This window comes from Lissotriton vulgaris, chromosome 11, assembly GCF_964263255.1.
Source record: "Lissotriton vulgaris chromosome 11, aLisVul1.2, whole genome shotgun sequence".
In the NCBI taxonomy this organism is placed as follows: Eukaryota; Metazoa; Chordata; class Amphibia; order Caudata; family Salamandridae; genus Lissotriton; species Lissotriton vulgaris.
In genome coordinates, this window is record NC_141699.1 from 485647497 (window position 1) to 485666692 (window position 19196).

At 48.3% G+C, this 19196-nt stretch overlaps 1 protein-coding gene across 1 annotated transcript in view; it reads left to right on the plus strand.

Annotated features, from left to right (window-relative positions):
* LOC147682140 (guanylate-binding protein 1-like) overlaps nt 1–19196 on the plus strand; it is a 392581-nt gene that overhangs the window by 12357 nt on the left and 361028 nt on the right. The window contains exon 2 of the mRNA XM_086943549.1: nt 1934–2038. The gene's annotated coding sequence lies outside the window, so the exon portion shown is untranslated. The remainder of the gene's footprint in view (nt 1–1933; nt 2039–19196) is intronic.

Below are 19196 nucleotides of genomic sequence, written 5' to 3' on the forward strand. Positions count from 1 at the left end.
TGTGTGTGACATGCCACCTTCAAAATTGCCAAATTGTGAATTTTGAAAGGATTTCGCAAACTAACACCAATCTCAAGTTGGTGTTAATTTGCGATTACTTAACCTGAATTCGCAATTTTAAAAAGCTTCATACATGACATTTAAGGAATCGCAAAATTGCGATTCCTTAAATGCTTAAGCAAAATAAGGAATCACAATTTTTTGCGATTCCTTATTTTGCTAATTTTACATACATGCTAAAAGATGGAAAATGTCCGTTTGCGATTCGTTAAGGCCGAAATTCTACGAATTTCGGCCTTAACGAATCGCAAAAGGCTTGATACATCTAGCCCATTAGTGCCTTAATGTCCTTGAAATGCAGTTTAATGGAAAGTTTACAATGGCACAGCTGCGTTTTAGAAGTAAATGGTTTTGTGCTGCAATGAAGACAAAGATGCAGAATTGAAACATGGCTCAGTGTTTTTTGGAATCTACTGGGTGATACTAGGTAAAGGTCACAAGGTTAAACAGTGCACTGATGGCAAATTAATTATTTTTTCAAGGAGGGCAGTAGTTCTGCAGGTGGCTGTTCACAATGTGGACTCAAACACCAGCACCGCATTGACCTCTGTGGCCCTCTGTCTCCATGCTGTTTCGCGCGTGTTCTATGTTCCAGTCTAGCCACCTACAAGCACTCCTGAAGTCCACTGTCACACCCTCCTCAGCTAACCTCGAGCCATATTTTCCCTTTCTGCTTTCAGTCTTTGCTTCAAGTCTTTGCTAAAAAAAAGAACCCCCTCTCCAAGTTTCAAGGTCTGCAGCTGCTAAAATACAACCCCCTCCCTTTAGCCTCACTTTTCTCCAGGCTCGTAGCCCTTGCCTTTGGTGAAGTGCATTTTTTTCCTGTACATAGCAATACAGTTGGCAATCTGGCAGTAGGCTTCAGCTTGCCACCACCATCATCCCACCGTTGTGTCAAAATAGTTTGCCGTAAGTAACTTGATGCACCACTTCATAGTCAAAAATGCTATATTCATGAACCATATTTACCGAGCCCTTAAGTTTTCCAGGCCCATGTGTGAGTAGCTCATTAAGTACATGGTATTTGTTTATAATGTGGGACTTGTAGTCCTGATTGTTGCATTATAAAATCAGGACTACACATGCCAGACAGATAAGAAACATCCTCGACCAGATGAACATCTTTCACAGGGACCTGGGAAAATTGACAAGTTTCACATAATGTGTGGTTGTTTATCGTGTCTAAAATGCTATTTGGTAGGCTGTTTCAACTATGGTGCAGTGTAGTGTGGTTATTCATTGGCCACAGGTTACAGTGTATTGTGTTTGTGTTATCAGGATGCAATTTTATAATTTGTAGAAATGCACATTTATGATTTGTTAGAAATGGCTGCCTTTTGTGTGGTGTTCCCCTAAATGTATGCCTTCTGTAGCGTAACATGTGTTTTTTGGCATTAGTACTCTGTGCACTTTAACCCTCGCAACTAGTGGTAACGTGCTTGAGCTCTTTCTTTTTAAACATGGTAAAATCAGCATACATCCAATTGGCACATATAATTCACATTTTAAAATCCCTAGTTTATATTACTACCTGTACCAAGGGTGTGTACATTAAAGGCTACTAGTGGGTTGCAGCACTCATTGTACCTCTCACCAAGTATTGGCAGAGACCAATAGGTCTCACCTATGTGAGAGCTATTGGCTTTGCCAATGTCTTTAAGCCATGTTGTATAGCAGTGTGGCTGGTGTTCTGCATTGCTAAACGTTATTGGCGTGGCATGGAGGAGAGTGATGTGAGTGACATACTGTAGAGGGGCGGAGTGTTAAGTGGCAACAAGTAGAGTGCTTCCGAGAGACATTGTATACACTCAGGGCTTTGCAGTCCACTAATTGCTTACCATTCGTTGGCTAATATTGTCACTCTTATTTGCAGTCTTGTTACTAGGTAGTGCCTGCCTCTGTCACCTCCTCTTTATCGGCTGGAGCTTGAACTAAGTACAGCTTGATTGCTGTCCTTCCACTGATCGTGCTGATCCAGGTACTATTCTTTTTATTTTTTTATATTTCTTCTTCCACCTCCCACCCCAACTTGTCCCTATTCATTCTTACCCCTCCCAGCCAGAGTCGTTTTAAGGCATGGGCAAAGTGTTCTGTGTCCCAGGGCGCCAGCCTTTTAGGGGGTCCCCTGATAGAGCCAGATCTGTTCTTGTCCTGATGAATTTGAAATATTATTGGACAGTATGTTGTAAAGGCATTTTCCTTTAAGGAATTTTCAATGTGGGTAATATGTAAGAGTCTATTACGACATTTTGCAGACAAGTGGTTTGTTTATGTTTCATGCAACATCCATAATAAACGTTTCTCTTAGATCAATACGGGACCTGACATATGAGTGATGGGAGGGGGTCACAGAGATTTTTTTGTAATATTGGTGCGTTACTGCTATGCTACAACACTGACAACACACATCACTATTCTTGAATATTAGATGGTAATACATTTAGAATTTGGACAAGTGTGCGTGTGCAGTGCACTGTCAGTGACCTGGCTAAAGAGTAATGAAAGAGCTGAAATTAAATTATAATATCAAAGTGTTCTGAACAGGGGCTCCCGACATACCTTTGGCCCAGGGCCCCCAAAATCCTTCAAAAGTCCATGCTCCCAGTCTCATTGTGTGCGTAAATCGCTATGATGTTGTCAACACTGGCTACATCAAAGCGCTTTTTTCAGCCTCCAACAATGTAGCTTTCTCCTGTTTATTGAATTCGTTTGATAAGTAAGAATAATGTGAACATGCAAACTCTTTACAGGTAATACAAATTAAATGTTATAAATGTTTTTAAAAAACTTGTACATCCTTAAATCTGTTACAGTTTTCGAAATGAATATGCAGACAGTATTTGTTTGAAGACAATGGAGTGATACGGGCTTATAATGGCTGGTATAAGCCCAGAGCTCCAACATTCCAATGTTTCTTTGTTCACAGCTCTGGCTGGGAACAAAGCCTTCAGGGAGCCTGAGGGGATTTCAATCCCCTCACGCTCCCTGAAGGCTTTGTTTTATTTGTTAGAACATTCTGCCCTCTAGTGGCAAAATGTTCTAATAGCCTTATAGTCCTTCGTAGATGGGCTATACCGGCTATTAAAGTCCCTCTCCCTTGTAAAAGTCCCTCGTCTTCGGCTCAGGCCTTTAACACTGGAGAGGGCCTTTACTAGCCGGTATATCCCGCTATGGTGGGCTATAAGGCTATCTTAGTAACATTCTGTGTAAAAAACTGTACCAATCACAAGTCAATCCTCAACATACAAATAACATGATTTATTCTTGTGGAGGTAATTTACTTTGCGGACTTAGTGATGCGTAACTCCTTTTTTGGGATACCATTTTGGCACGTTTACCTTCAGATGTAGATCGTTGGTTCCTAAATTCAAAAGAAATCTGTGAAGATTGTGACTATCAAGTAAAGAATTTATGGCTGCTTTATCGTAACTCTTGCATTTTGCAATGGCGGCTCCTCCGCTAAGGGTGGAAGGGCGTTGTCCCACTGTGCAAAAAGGAAAAATAAAATGACAATAATGTAGCATTATTGTCATTTTATTTTTCCAATTGCATGCAGTCAGTGGCCTGTGTGGGGCGAGGCGGGGCTGGCCAGAGCAGGGGACGAGCGGTATGCACTTCTAAAGTGCGCATGAACTGTTTGGCCAGCCCTCTCGGGCTGACCAAGCAGTTCATGCATTACCCAGCCTGGTCAGCAACATGCACAGGTCCTCTGTTCCAGTCTGAGCTCCGATCCACGGTGCTCAGACCAATCACAACTCTGCATTGCAGCGTTGTGATTGGCTATTGGGAGCCTGTGTGCCGGGTGCTTCCTGCTGCTGGCCGGACTGCAGAAATGAAGCAGACGCAAGGGAGGCGGCAGTCTTGGGGGCGTGGTTAGGGCGAGCAATGAGAAGGAATTCTGGGAAGGAAGTCCCACTTGTGGGACACCCCCGCGCCGCACGGCCACCAGCTGCTGCGTGTGCCCCTGCCTGCCCTCTGCCTCACTGCTGCCTCGTTTTGCCGGTTGCCGGCTGCCGCCGCTACGAGGATTGTTTTTGCCGTGTTTTGTCAAACATTTGTGCCTGCTGTGTTTAACTTCTTTTTTTTCCTTGTTTTGTCGATTATTTGTGCCTCTGTTGCCTAACTTCATTTGACCCGTGTTTTGACTTTCCTTCCTTGTTGTCCGCCTACCTCGCCGCCCTCCGCCCTCCTTTCCCGCCACCGCCGCTTGTCCCCGCCCCTTTTTTCTCTTCTGTAACCCTCCCCGCTCCCGCCTCTCAGCTGCTCCGCCCACCCGCGCACTTGGCCTTAAATGGCGACCGTGCGACGCAGGTGAGTGTGACCCACTTGTGGGACACCCCCGCGCCGCACGGCCACCAGCTGCTGCGTGTGCCCCTGCCTGCCCTCTGCCTCACTGCTGCCTCGTTTTGCCGGTTGCCGGCTGCCGCCGCTACGAGGATTGTTTTTGCCGTGTTTTTGCCGTGTTTTGTCAAACATTTGTGCCTGCTGTGTTTAACTTCTTTTTTTTCCTTGTTTTGTCGATTATTTGTGCCTGTGTTGCCTAACTTCATTTGACCCGTGTTTTGACTTTCCTTCCTTGTTGTCCGCCTACCTCGCCGCCCTCCGCCCTCCTTTCCCGCCACCGCCGCTTGTCCCCGCCCCTTTTTTCTCTTCTGTAACCCTCCCCGCTCCCGCCTCCCAGCTGCTCCGCCCACCCGCGCACTTCGCCTTAAATGGCGACCGTGCGAACGCGCAGCGGTCACGCGCAGCGGGCGCGCCGATTGTGCGCCGAAGGCGCGCCAAAGGTAAGCCCGTCTACGCCCGTCCGCGCCTGGACCGCGCCCAGTGCCAGGACCCCTGGCCCACGAGGACCCCGACCGACCCGCCTGACGTACTCCACCACCACCCTCACCGCTCTCAACACCGGCCGACTCCCAGAATGCCATCAAGCCACTCCACGACGTACCCACGGACCTTTCAGCTGCCACGCCTGCAAGTTCACCTGCATCTGGACCAGCCTCGCACCAGCACCCGCCAAGTCGAACACCAGCAGCACCCACCTCAAGTGCATCCTGCTCAACACCCGCTCCGTCCACAGACACGCCATCGAACTCTGGAACCTCCTAGACGCCACAGCCCCTGACGTTGCCTTCCTCACGGAGACCTGGATGAACGCCTCTTCAGCTCCCGACATCGCCATCGCTATCCCAGAGGGCTACAAGATCGTCCGGAGGGACCGAAACGCCAACCAGATGTGAGGAGGCATCACCATCGTCCACAGGAGCACCATCCGTCTCACGACCAGCACTGACAACACCCTGACCAGCGCCGAACACCTGCATTTCCAGATCCACACCAACCCGAACACCACCCTCAGAGGTACCCTGATCTACCGACCCCCTGGACCACGCACGCAATTCAGCGAGGACATCGCCGACTTCGTCAGCCCGCATGCCCTCCCCTCCGCCGACTACATCCTCCTGGGAGACCTCAACTTCCATCTGGAGAACAACAACGACCGCAACACCAGCACCCTGCTCGACAACCTCGCCAACCTGGGACTCAAGCAACTGGTGTCCACCCCCACCCACCTCGCCGGACACACACTCGACGCAGTCTTCTCTTCCAGCACAGACATCGACTTCAGCCACGCCACAGAGCTTCAATGGACGGACCACAGCTGCGTCCACTTCACCTTCAAGAGAACGACGACCCACCACCACCAGAAACAGGCCGCCCGCAGAAGCTGGAACAAGATCACAGCAGACCAGCTCGCCACCTCCCTGAGCCAGCACCCTCCTGCCAGCTCAGCGAACCCCAGCCAGGCCGCAGACAACCTCACGAAGTGGATCAACAACTGCGCGGACGAACTCGCCCCACTGAGGACCCCGCCTAGCAGACCCGGCAGCAAGAAGGCCCCATGGTTCACCGACGAACTCAAGAGCTCCAAGAAGAACTGCCGAGCCCTCGAGAAAGTCTGGAGAAGGGAACCGACACCGGACAACAGGACCTCCTTCAAACTTGCCACCCGGAAACACCACCAGCTGATCCGCGCCGCCAAGAAAACAGCTTTCAAGGACCGGTTGGACAACAACGCACACAACTGCAAGGAACTCTTCAACATCGTGAAAGAGCTTTCCAACCCCAGCGCAGGAAACAACGACATCACCCCATCGCAAGACCTCTGCAACTCCCTCGCTTCATACTTCCACAACAAGATCGCGGACATACACAACAGCTTCATCAACCAACCAACGCACACCATGACCGAACAACCACCCCCCACCACCACCCTCCACGCCTGGACCCCGATCAGCACCGAAGACACCATCCGCACGATGAACTCCATCCACTCCGGATCACCGACCGACCCCTGCCCTCACCACGTCTTCAACAAGGCCGACGCTGTCATCGCACCCCACCTGCGAGACATCATCAACACATCCTTCGACACCGCCACCTTCCCCGAGAGCTGGAAGCACGCCGAACTCAGCGCTCTTCTCAAGAAACCCACAGCGGACCCCACCGAACTCAAGAATTACCGCCCCATCTCGCTCCTCCCGTTTCCAGCCAAAGTCATCGAGAAGACCGTCAACAAGCAGATGGCCGCCTTCCTCGAGACGAACGGATCCCTCGACCCCTCACAGTCCGGCTTCCGAGCCAACCACAGCACCGAGACCGCCCTCATCGCCGCCACCGATGACATCCGAGCCCTGATGGACAATGGAGAAACAGCGGCCCTCATCCTCCTAGACCTCTCCGCGGCATTCGACACGGTCTGCCACCGCACCCTAGTACGGCGCCTCAGCAACATCGGCATCCAGGACAAGGCGCTGGAATGGATCATCTCCTTCCTCGATGGAAGAACACAGAGAGTCCGCCTACCACCGTACAAGTCAGAGGCCTCCGAAGTCATCTGCGGCGTCCCCCAAGGATCATCTCTGAGCCCCACCCTCTTCAACGTCTACATGAGCCCCCTCGCGGCCATCGTACGCAAACACAACCTCAGCATAATCTCCTACGCCGACGACACCCAGCTGATCCTCTCCCTGACCAACGACCCCGCCGCCGCCAGAGCCAACCTGCACGAAGGGATGAAAGAGGTAGCCGAGTGGATGACGACCAGCCGCCTGAAACTGAACTCGGACAAGACGGAGGTCCTCATCCTGGGCTCCTCACCCTCCGCCTGGGACGACTCCTGGTGGCCTCCCGCCCTGGGCACCGCACCCAAACCGACAGACCATGCACGAAACCTGGGCGTCATCCTGGACTCCTCCCTCTCCATGACCAGGCAAGTCAACAACGTCTCCTCGGCGTGCTTCAACATCCTACGCATGCTACGGAAGATCTTCTGGTGGATCCCCACCGAGACCAGGAAGACCGTCACCCAGGCCCTCGTCACCAGCCGACTGGACTACGGCAACGCCCTCTACGCCGGTACCACCGCCAAGCTCCAGAAGAGACTCCAGCGGATCCAGAACGCCTCAGCCAGACTCATCCTCGACATCCCACGAACCAGTCACATCTCCGGACATCTGAGAGACCTTCACTGGCTCCCCGTCAACAAAAGAATCACCTTCCGCCTCCTCACCCACGCACACAAAGCCCTACATGACCAAGGCCCGAGCTACCTCAACAGCCGAGTCAACTTCTACGCTCCCAAACGCCACCTCCGATCAGCCGACCACGCCCTCGCCGCCGTCCCCCGCATCCGAAGAGCGACTACAGGAGGAAGGTCCTTCTCCTACCTGGCCGCCAAGACCTGGAACTCCCTCCCGACCGACCTGCGCCTGACCCAAGACCACCTCTCCTTCAGGAAGAAGCTGAAGACCTGGCTGTTCGAGCAGTAGCGGCACCCCCCCTCCCCCCCAGCGCCTTGAGACCCTACGGGTATGTAGCGCGCTTTATAAGTGTCAATGATTGATTGATTGATTGAATTCTGTTTTGAAGGTGTTGAGCATGAGGGTGTTTTCAGTGGGCCAGTTTTGAGCGTTGATCAGGATGGAGTTGAGTAAAATGAAGTTTTCCGAGGAGGAGACTTTCAAATAAAGTTGGGTGTCATCCGCATACATATGAAAAAGAATGTTCACTGAGTTCAAGGCATTAACTAATGGTTCCAAGAATAAATTGAAGAGTATGGGTGAAAGGGCTTGTGAAAACCCCATAGAGACTATTGACGGCTTAGATAGGGATTGATTCACTTTGACGCTTTGAGATCTGTTGTGGATGAAGGAAGTGAGCCATTGCAAAACCACACCTGATAGACCCATCCTGTGTTCTAGCGTGGATAGTGATTTGCTGTGGTTAACATTGTTGAAAGGCAGAAGATTGGTCAAGGAGAATCTGGAGGCAGGATTCATTTTGTTCTAGCAACTTTAAAATGTCATTCCAGATGTGAGTAAGTGCAGATTCTGTGCTTTGGCCTCTCCAAAAGCCAGATTGATTTTGATCCAACCGTTAGAATTTCTCAATGTGAGCACAGAGTTGAGATTGCATGCACTTTTCTAAAAGTTTTGCCAGTGTGGGGATGTTGGAAATAAGACAGAAGTTATTCAGATCAGAACTGCCTGCGTTTGTTTTGTTTTTAGAATGGGGGTTACTTATGCAGCTTTTAGGCAGCCGGGTATCTTGCCTTGCAATAGTGAAGTATTAACAATCTTTGCCCAAATGGGGAGTATGGCAGCCTTAATTTCTTTGAACATGGGAGGAGGTAGAGGGTTGTTGAGGTGTTTGGATGGTTTAATCTAAAGAAGAGTGTTGTAGATGTAATTTTCACTGAGGGGTGTAAAGGTGTGCCGAGAGGAATTCTTCTTGGGTCTAGTGCTAGGAGGGACGAGCAGCTCCATGTGGTCAGGTGGAGCAGTGCTTCCAGAATTTTTAGTTCTAGGTCGATATTGATGCTTCACATTTCTTCGACAAAGAGGGCAGCCAATTCGTCACAAGTAGGATTGCCTTCGCCAGGATCAGGGCGGATGGGTGCTTTGAGTGATTGTTGATTAACAATTTTGAAAAGTTTCTTGGGGTGATTTTTGGCTGGATTAAGTTGGGATCTGAAGAAGTCTGCTTATGCACTGTTGATTTTTTTTGTTGTAAGAGCTCCTGACAACTCTAAGGAGGTTTAGGTGTTCGGTAGATGGTATAGATCTCCAAGATCTTTCCGCTGACCTTACTTTACGTAGTTCCGAGTTTGGGTTGTTGTTGAACCATGGTTTGGCGATTTTTGAGGAGGCATATTTTTGTTGTAAAGGGGCTAAATCGTCCATGATACCCGAGATAGAGGCATTATAGAAATCAGTGGGGACATGAACATCTTTCATTTCTGCAGGAGCCTTTGTACTGCAGGCTGCAAGGTCTTCAGTGTTGATATTTCAAACGTTCTTTTTCCATTGCTTTGTTTTCTTGGGTTGATCGCCCTTCACGTACATCTCCCTATTACCCAGGTCCGGTGGCTCAGTGGACTAATGCATCCACTGTAGGGGCCTGTGTTTGACCTCATGGTCACAGGTTTGAATCCGGGAGGGACCACTCAGCCTTTCATCCAATTGAGGTTGATAAAATCAGTACCATTGAGTTGGGTAACAATATACATCTGTTATTACAGCTCCAAGATTCCCAGTTGCTGGGGTGAACGGTGTGCTTTACAAATACACATGTTATGATATTAATAAAGAAGATGCAATAGTGGTTGCAATAGTGGTCGGACCAGTCGCAAGGGATAATGGAGGCCAGTGTGATATGATGAGATCCAGAGTTTCTCCCTGGTTAAGAGTTGAACTATCACAGATTGTGTCAGCTTGTGTTACAATAGGAAGGATTTAAGACAGTTCTCTACGTGGTCATTTGGCTTAGACCATTGGAGGTTGAGGTCTCCTCCAAGAAGATTTGGGACACTAGAGGGTCATTGTTGGATGAGATGATTTCCATTAAGTGCTCAATGAAACAAAGATTGCACCAGGGGGATGGTAGAATGTGCGTAGTTTACAAACAGGTGGTTTTTGCTGGTAATGTTGCAGCAACCAACAGTGCTGTGAAAAGTTGAGCAGAGCCACAACACTGCAAAGGCAATCTGAGCCACGGCATGGCAGTTTGAGGAGCTCAGCCCAGCCCTCAAGCACCACCAAAGTACTGCATTAATAACCCTGGTGAGTTCTGGTGTGTCAGTGACAGGTGGTAGGCTCTGTGTTGCTGGCTGGTGGTGTTAGCAGAGGCAGCTAAACCTGGGCCTGCTAGGGCAGCGAAACCTTTCGTGAAATCTTTGTGTCCTCATCACTGTGCCACCAACCTCCCTTCCATACCCGGTGCAACGCCAAGAGATAATTGGAGAAGCATCTGTGGGAGACAAAAAGCATCAGCTAGCGACAAGGGGGTCCTTGCTAGGGGGATTGGCATTGGCAGAGGCAGAGGTAGCCAAGCTAGGACTTGGTGCAGCATGGAGCCATGGGCCACGCACAAACAACCCATCTGGCTGCATAGTGGCACTTGGCAAGGAAGTGTTTGTGACCCACACCCGAAGTAGCAACAAAAACCTGGAATGGAGGGGTGAGTCTGTGCTCATCTGACAAGGAAGAGACACTTCCCCGCCCCCAAAAAGATTTGTTCCACTCGGTCCACTTTCAGAAACAGCGTGTTTGTGCCCCTCCTTTGCAAACAGCTCGAGAGTAACTTGCAGTGGAAGTGAGGCAGCACTGGAGGAGGAGTATTTGTGGGAGCTGCCCAAAGGGATTTCAGGGAAAAGTTAGCAGCACAAAGATAAAAGCACATTGGGAAAGTGCAGACACCAATGAAGATAAGCCGAAGAAAAAAATCATGTAGAAATCAACAAGAAGTGTACATTACTCAGTGCTGGCTATGAATGATGTGATGCAGCTTTAGCCACTGTTGTCAAGGGTTGAGCCGGGTTTGGTGCAGAAGCAGTCTGGCCAGGTTCTGGAGCAAGTGCCACCTCAGAAGCTCCCCTTCATCAAGACCACTTGCTTCATTAAACACCCTTCTCACAGATTTTCTCATTTGCTCTAAAAAAAAACCCACATCAGGTAATGCTGAACTCCAATTCTTAAAGATATTGCTCTGTGAGTGAAAATGAGATCTGGAAAGTAGGTGGGGTGTCAGTGACTGTCCAGTACTATGTCTGGAACACAGTCAGGGAATTGGGCAAGAACTTGTGGCTGGACAGAAAAAGTAAGCAGGAAGAGGAGTACAGCAGTCCCCAGGATCACACATACAGTCAGAGGAAAAAGGTATTCAAAGGGGAAGCCAACACAAGGGAGTAAGATGTTTAAGACTCGGAAAGGACAGGCACTCATGAGGTGATTTAGCATTCAGACTAACTACGCCCAGGACGCAACTGCATTAATACTGAAGGGAATGCGGAGGAATGCCCTAGGGAGCTCCACACGGTACAACTGAAGCTCAGTAAGTTCCTCACCCTCAATTGCTGTTACAGATACTGACTGTGAATACCCATTTATTGGATATATATGCAAAGGCAGGAAACTCACAGTGGGCAAGAAACACCACCAAAGCTCCTACACAGTCATGAGCCATGGCGCTCCGGTGCTCAGCTCGTCATGACCGCGCCCGTTTAGTGGAACGCTCGCATGCTGGGCTGATTCCCCTGCTGTGCTGAGCATTCCATTGGAACGGGCGTGGTCATGACGAGCTCAGCTCGTCATGAGCACCGGAGCTCCGTGGGTCATGACGAGCTGAGTTCGTTATGAGCACCGGGGTGCTGTGCGCTCGCCCCCCCGCCCCCCAGCACAGCGGGGGAAACAGCCCCACAGTGCAGCAGTTAAAATGGGTAAGTTGAGCTCCTTTCTACGCCCTAGAGGCTGTGGTCAGAAGGGGCCGTGTCACCACTAATGGGGGGATTGCCCTATTGTACAGACGTATTGGGTGAAAGTAACATCAAAGATTTTGGAAGTCTGCGGGAAAACAATGGAAATTACGCCCCGATTGTGCCTCCTCAATACATGGGATGCAACTGACTTGACGGAAAAAGAGAGGACCTCAGCTTCCCTTGGATGTGTGGTGGCAAAACGCAATATAGCAAGAACTTGGAAGGGAGCCACGGGTCCTAAGCTCCGTGATTGGGAGGCCGACATGACTGGTACATGCAGACGGAGAGGGTTATATTTGAAGGGAGAGCGTGCCCTCAAAAATGGACTAAGATTTGGGGGGCATGGAACAAAAGTAGAGGAATGTTATGTACACCGTTTAATGATTTCCCCATGCAGGAATGAGCACATCTTTGGAGATAGGTGGTCACAAAGTAGAGACGATGATATGCAATGTACTAAAATGTTGGTCTGTGGCTACAAAATGACTGTAAAGGTATAAATGCACTGTATCACTTTATCGTGAACTAATATTACTTTGTTTTTCTTATTCAATAATATATATAAATACAAAATAAACACCACCAAGGTTGTTAGCTGAGCTCATGGATCCTGGCGATCAAACAGGAACACACAAGGCGGTAACAGCATGGGTGTAGATCTAAATACACAGCCACGATAGACATGGAGCTAGCAAGGAGGAGTGCTTAACAATAAAGAAGGAAAAACAAAGGGCACACTTGGCAGAATACAAGCAACAAACATAACAGGAAACTAGAAACAAGACAGCATTATTGGATAACTGCAAACTAGGAACTGGAGCAAAGGTAATAGGAAGAAAGTCAGGGTCTGGGAAAAGGTAAATACAGAAGGAGCGAGACTACAAGGGTGCACTAAAATAGTACTGGTTCAGGAATCTAGCAAACAAGGAATAGCTAAGACTGAGGTGTCAAGGTAGCTCTGAAGGCAGTGCTAGTTCAGGAACAAGGATAGCAATAGCTCTGGAGTGAAGGAATCTAGGTAGCAGAGCAAACAGAGCTAATTCAGGAACAAGGAATAGCTAATGCTCTGAAATCTAGGAAGCACTGGAAGTCAGTGCTTGTTCTTGAAATAGGAATAGCTACAGCTCAGCAAACAAGGAGTCAAGAAAGCACTGCAAGCAGTGCAAATCAGGAACAAGGAATAGATATAGCTCAGGAATTAAGGAACAAGGATTAACTATCGCTTATGAATCAAGGAATTTCAAAGGCTCAGGAAGAAGGATAACAAAATCTCAGGAAACAAGGATATCAAAAGTTCGGGAAACAAGGATCGGTGTCACCAGAAGACAGCTTCACTGACCAACCCTGACTGTAAGGAGCTGGGGTTTAAAAGAGCTCACAGTAATAATGTGCATCAGGTGTGAGCAAGCTAGCAGCAACCAGCCACAGGTGAGCTGAATTCCTCCACCAATCCTTGGCCTGCAGAGGTGGAGACGAAGCAGTGTGCGGGGAATTCTAGGTAATGGAGTTTCAAGCATGAGCAGGGTGTCTTCAACAAAACCCCGGCATGGATTGCGAATGGATGGCAATTTCCAAGCAGCGTCCAAATGACTGGAAGTCAGTATGTGCATGTAGGGGGGGGGGGGGTGGAGTCTGGAAGCTTATAAGAGCATTGGAAAGTACCACAATTCGACCCCCTGGTGGTGGGCATGAGAGCGCAGGGAGAAAATTGAGACAGTACAACCCCTCCAACGACCGGCTCCCTGAATCTATAACTGTATTCAAATCCCTTGCTCCTATGAAAAAAGTCTATTTCCATCGAAGTTGTAGAGCAAGATACCAGAGGACTGCAGGAAAACTGTGATTTTTTGGAGGGTAGACTAATAGGCTGTAAATTAACAGCAGTATTGAATGCAGAACCCGAAGAGTCCAAATCAAGTAACGAGGGCTTAGAAGTCTGAATCAAAGGTGTTCAAAGTCCAGATAATGGCAGGCTACAGTAGCAGATTGACTGTAGGGTCAAAAGCAGATAACGGATTGGCAGGAGACACAGAGGTGAAAGACAAGCTGGCTAAAGACAAAGGAGGTAACGGGAAGCAGACCTGAGTCTCTGGTCCTGGAGGAAAACATACAGAAGACTCACATGCTGAAGACTCTGGAAGCAGGTATGCAGGAGATCCAGGCCCTGGAGGCTTACATGTTGAAAGTCTTTTTCTGAGGTTGCAAGTATGCATGCTGAGATCTCTGAAGGCTTGCAAACTGGAAGCACAGGGTCAAAATTATAGCAAGATAGAGGTGCAAGGTTAGAAGGCAGGCAAGATAGAGGTGCAAAGTTGGAAGGCAGGCAAGCTAGGAGCTTGGTGTTAGAAAGCAGGGTGGCTGAAGACTCTGACTCTGAGGGCAGGCAGGCTGGAGGCTCTGGCTCTGAATGTATGCAGGCTGAAGGCTCTGGGTCTGAAGGCAGGAAGGCTGAAGGCTCTCAGACCAGGCAGGCTGGAGGCTCTGGCTCCGAAAGCAGGCAGTCTGGAGGCACTGGCTCTGAAGGTAGGCAGTCAGCAGACTCTGGCTCTGAAGTCAGGCAGGCTGGAGGCTCTGGCTTAGAAGGGAGGCAGGCTGGAGGCTCTGACGCTGGAGGCTCTGGCTCTGAAGGCAGGCAGGCTGGAGGATCTGGCTCTGAAGGCAGACTCTTTAGAAGCTCTGACTCTGTAAACAGGCTATTAGGAGGCTCTGGTTATGTAAAAAGACTTTTAGGAGGCCCTGGCTTTGTAGGCAGATGCGCTGAGAGCTTGGGCTCTGAAGGCAGGCAGTCCACAGGTTCTGGTACTGATGGCAGGCACGCTGCAGGCTTAGGCCAGCTGATGACTCTGGCTCCAAGGGCAGCTGACTGCCTGAGTACTCTGGCTCCATAGGCAGCGGGCTGAGGACTCTGGAGATTCTGAAAGTAGCGAAGCAGCTGAGCACTCTGGGGACTGCAAGAAGACAAGCCGAAGGTGGAGAGGCACAAGGATGACCGACTTTAAATCCTGGGAATGGTAGTAGCTCATGAACAGTGGAATTCCTGTTGTCAGTATTGACATTGTCACTGTACCTTGTAACATTAAAACACACTGAAGGTCTTTCTTCGGGATGGCTAAAAATAGTGCTGTCTTAGAGCCTCTGTTGATCAGACGTCCTGTACCTTTTGGCAAGTCATAACTCTTGGCCAGAGATCTCTTGGCCATGGGAGATTTTTTCCATTTCTTCTGCATTACAAGGTGGACACATGCATCACAGCCTAGAGTACTATTATTTCCTGACTTTTTAATATGTGGAGTGCTTAAAGGCGAGAGAGCAATCAAGGGGTCAGGATTTTGTTCCTTCTCAGTGAGGAGGTTGGCTTCAGTCGCAGCAGTTAGATCAAGAGCATGGACTGAGTCATAGGATGTTGTCACATCAGGAATTTTATGGGGCACTGGTTCAGGTTTTGTCTGTACGTCAATGGCCTGTGTCTGTGATACCCCCAGGGAGGAACACTACCAGGAAGAAAAAACAAATACATATTTAGGGTTTTTCCTGGCATCTGGGATTCCTTAAAAGTGGAGGGACACAGCGCCGATTTAGAGCCTATATGAAGTGTAGCACTAGAAGACAAAACACCAGAGGAGGTAGAAAATTCAGAATGTAAACAAATAGTTTAATTAAATGTAATTTGAGACAAGGTACCATGGCTATTCTAAGTGAGCCTCAGTATTATCCACACATTCACTAGACCAGATCTGAGGGAACCCCAAAAGAGAGCCCAAGGTTTCATTCTCCAATTCGAAGAAGGGTAACACACATGCTCAAAAGTAGTCTTGTACAAGGGTTCTAGATTCCCCTTGAACTCCGGGTTGTAGTTTTTTAACAGAGTCTGAAAAACTTTAATTTCTTGGTGTAATTCCAGACTCTTCAATTTGATGATATCCTTTGATGAGCGTAGATCTTTTTGTACAAGGACAGTGTTAGGCTTAGCAAACTTCACAGCAAGCAACAGAGTTACACCTTGGATATCCACCTGTATCCTACAAGGTCTTTTCTCTCTGTTTTTTAAACTGATTATTGTTTACTTTGAATGTAGTATTAAATATTGTCTCTTTAGTATCAGGGACTGTGATATTTACTGGGTCACAAGACTGGGCTATATCATTTGAATGGAAAACAGCTGATATGAAACGCATCTGCAATTTCTTTGTCTGTTTTGTGGTTAAACATGTTATTTTATAACCACTTCCAGCAGAACTACGTGAATCAGAACTTTTTTTCAGCAAACAGAGTAAGGTATTATTCTCATTTTGCAATGCTGAAACAGTAATTGAATCGGGATCAGAACAGAAGATTAAGTCAGGATCTGGCATGTGTTTGAGAGACAATAAGCAAAATATTCAGAGCATAAATGTCCATTTCTCATAAGAAGATTCTTTGTTTCAGGACTAGGGTGAACAGCCTCAAATTTTAAAGTAGATACTAAATGCTTTTATTGTTGGGCACTGGAGAATTGCCTTGCACAAACTTACTTGAAGCACTTGTGCCTTCCTGTCTTAAACCTTTTATTATGACACACCTTCAAAATCAAGGTTGTCAGCTGAGCACAGGAATCCTGGCAATCAAACGGGAACATGCAAGGCGGTAACAGCATGGATGTAGGTCTAAATACACAGCCACGGTAGACAAGGAGCTAGGAAGGAGGAGTGCTTAACGGGAAAGAAGAGAAAACAAAGGGCACACGTGGAAGAAAACAGGCAATAACAATACCAGGAAACTAGAAACAAGACAGCAGGATGGCTGCAAACTAGGAACTGAAACAAAGGTAATGGGAAAAAGTCAGGGTCTGGGAAAAGGTAAATGCAGAAGGAGAGAGACTAGAAGGGTGCACTAAAATAGTACTGGTTCAGGAATCAAGGAAACAAGGAATAGCTAAGACTCAAGAGTCAAGGTAGCTCTGAAGGCAGTGCCAGTACTGGAACTAGGATAGCAATAGCTCTAGAATCTAGGAAGCTCTGCAAGCTCTGTTCATTCAGGAAAAAAGAATAGCTATAGCTCTGGAATCTAGGTAGCACTGGCAGGCAGTGCTTGTTCTGAAACAAGAAATAGTTACAGATCGGCAACCAAGAAATCAAGAAAGCGCTGCAAGCAGTGCAAATCAAGAATAAGGAAAAGCTTTAGCGCAGGAATCAAGGAACAAGGATTAACTATAGCTCAGGAATTAAGATATATCAAAAGCTCAAAAAACAAGGAAATCCAACACTCAGGAAACAAAAATGGGTCTCACCGGAACACAGCTACAATGACCAACTCTGACTAAAAGCAGCTGGGGCTTGAAAGAGCTCACAGTAATCACATGCATCAGGTATGAGCAGGCTAGCAGCAGCCAGCCCCAGCTCAGCTAAATTCCTCCACCTGTCCTTGGCCTGCAGGGGTGGATACAAGGCAGTAAGCAGGGAATTCTAAGTAATAGTGTTTCAAGCATGAGCACGCTGGCTTCAAGCATGAACACCCTGGCTTCCCCAAAACCTAGCATGGATTGGGAATGGATGGCAATTTCTAGGTAGCATCCAAATGACAGGAACTCAGTATATGCATGAAGGGGAGGGTCTGGAAGCTTATTAGGATACTTACTGAAAGGTCCCACAATTCAGTGTCATGACCGTTCTACCTTTCGACGCGCAATACCTCACCCATGCTTCGGGTTTATTTCGATCGCGTTTTCCATTCGACGCGCATCTCTACAAACTTGAATTCTTCTATTCGGGTCGTCGACGCAGACCTTCGGGCCTACCTGCGCCATTAGGCGTGTCCTCAATGTGGATCCAAGTTTCCACACACCGATCTTCACGAGGTGTGTAACCTCTGCCTTTCGCCCGAGCATGAGGCCAAAGACTGTCTTGCTTGTGCCTCTTTCCGCTCCAAGAAAACAATACGGGATCGTCGAGCTCGAAGAAGCATGGCTCGACCATCAACATGCATGCCGGACGATATCTTCCAAGAAGGCAATAATGTACCGGAGCAGGAGCACACCAAAGAAGGCAACATTAGTGCCTCCGAAGCTGATGATTCTGTAGTCAAGGACATCACTCCAGGGCAGCGGGTTGTAAGTACTGACATCGGCACCTCCCCCCACCCATTCACAAAAAGGCTTTGGTAACACCTTCACCTTCGGGCCTGGGTGCACACTGAGACAAAACTTCCCACGCCCGCCTTCCGGCTCGGCAAACAAGTCAGTACATAAGCCTTTAGGCTACTCTGAATCGCGCCAGACTACCGTCGGTGCCAAAACCCCATCCCCGGCACCAAAAAAGAAACCACTGTCTTCGTCCGTACCAACCCCTGGTTCCACATAGGCGCATTCGGCACCGAAATCCACTGGTACCGACTTTTCAGCTCCAAAAAAATCATTGAAACCAAGCAAACAACCAGATCCAAAGTCTACTGGCGCTCAGCCTTCAGATCCCGCAAAATCATCAGAACCAAACAAACAACTGGTTCCAAAGTCCACTGGTGCTCAACCTTCGGATCCGAAAAAACAATCAGAACCAAAGAAACAACCGGTTCCAAAGGCCCCGACGGAACCCAGGGAAACTCCCGTTTCCAAAGCCATAGAGCATAAAACTACTCCAAAACTTACGCCACACAAGCAATCGGACCCAAAAAATCAGCACCGAAAGAACACACTCCAGAGGAGGAGCTTTTTCGACCTGATCCAAACCAAAACACTCTCCAAATAGACCCCAAAACAGGTCAACTTATACTTAGTCCCACCAGGAAAAGGAAGATGGACAAACCTGTACCAGATACACACCCTTTAAAGAAAAGAGATATTGCCACCTCACCTTTAAGAATTCCTTCTCCACCTCCTCCTCCATACCATTCTTCTATCCCATCTCCAGTACCCTCACAATATCCTCCATCTCAGGATGATGAGGACACCTCTGGGGGGGATGGGGATGGTGAACCTTTAGGGGAATCTAGTCATCCTAATACCCCAGATGACCCATGGGATGATTATGGCACACCAGATGTTCCTAATACACCACAAGATGATATCTACCCATCTAGACCATCCCCTCCAGAGGATACTATAGGATTCACTCAGCTCATACACAGAGCTGCACAATACCACGGTGTGAATTTGCACACAGACCCTGTAGAAGACGACTTCCTCATGGACACATTGAACCATCTCAAAGGTCCACTTCCATTCTCCCAATGTTAAAAGGGGCAATTAAACACGCTCCTGAAGTTTTCAAGGATCATGTAAGGGCTAGAGTCATTAACCCCAGGGTAGAAAAGTCTGCCCCAACTGACCCTGTTTATATTAAAGGGCAGC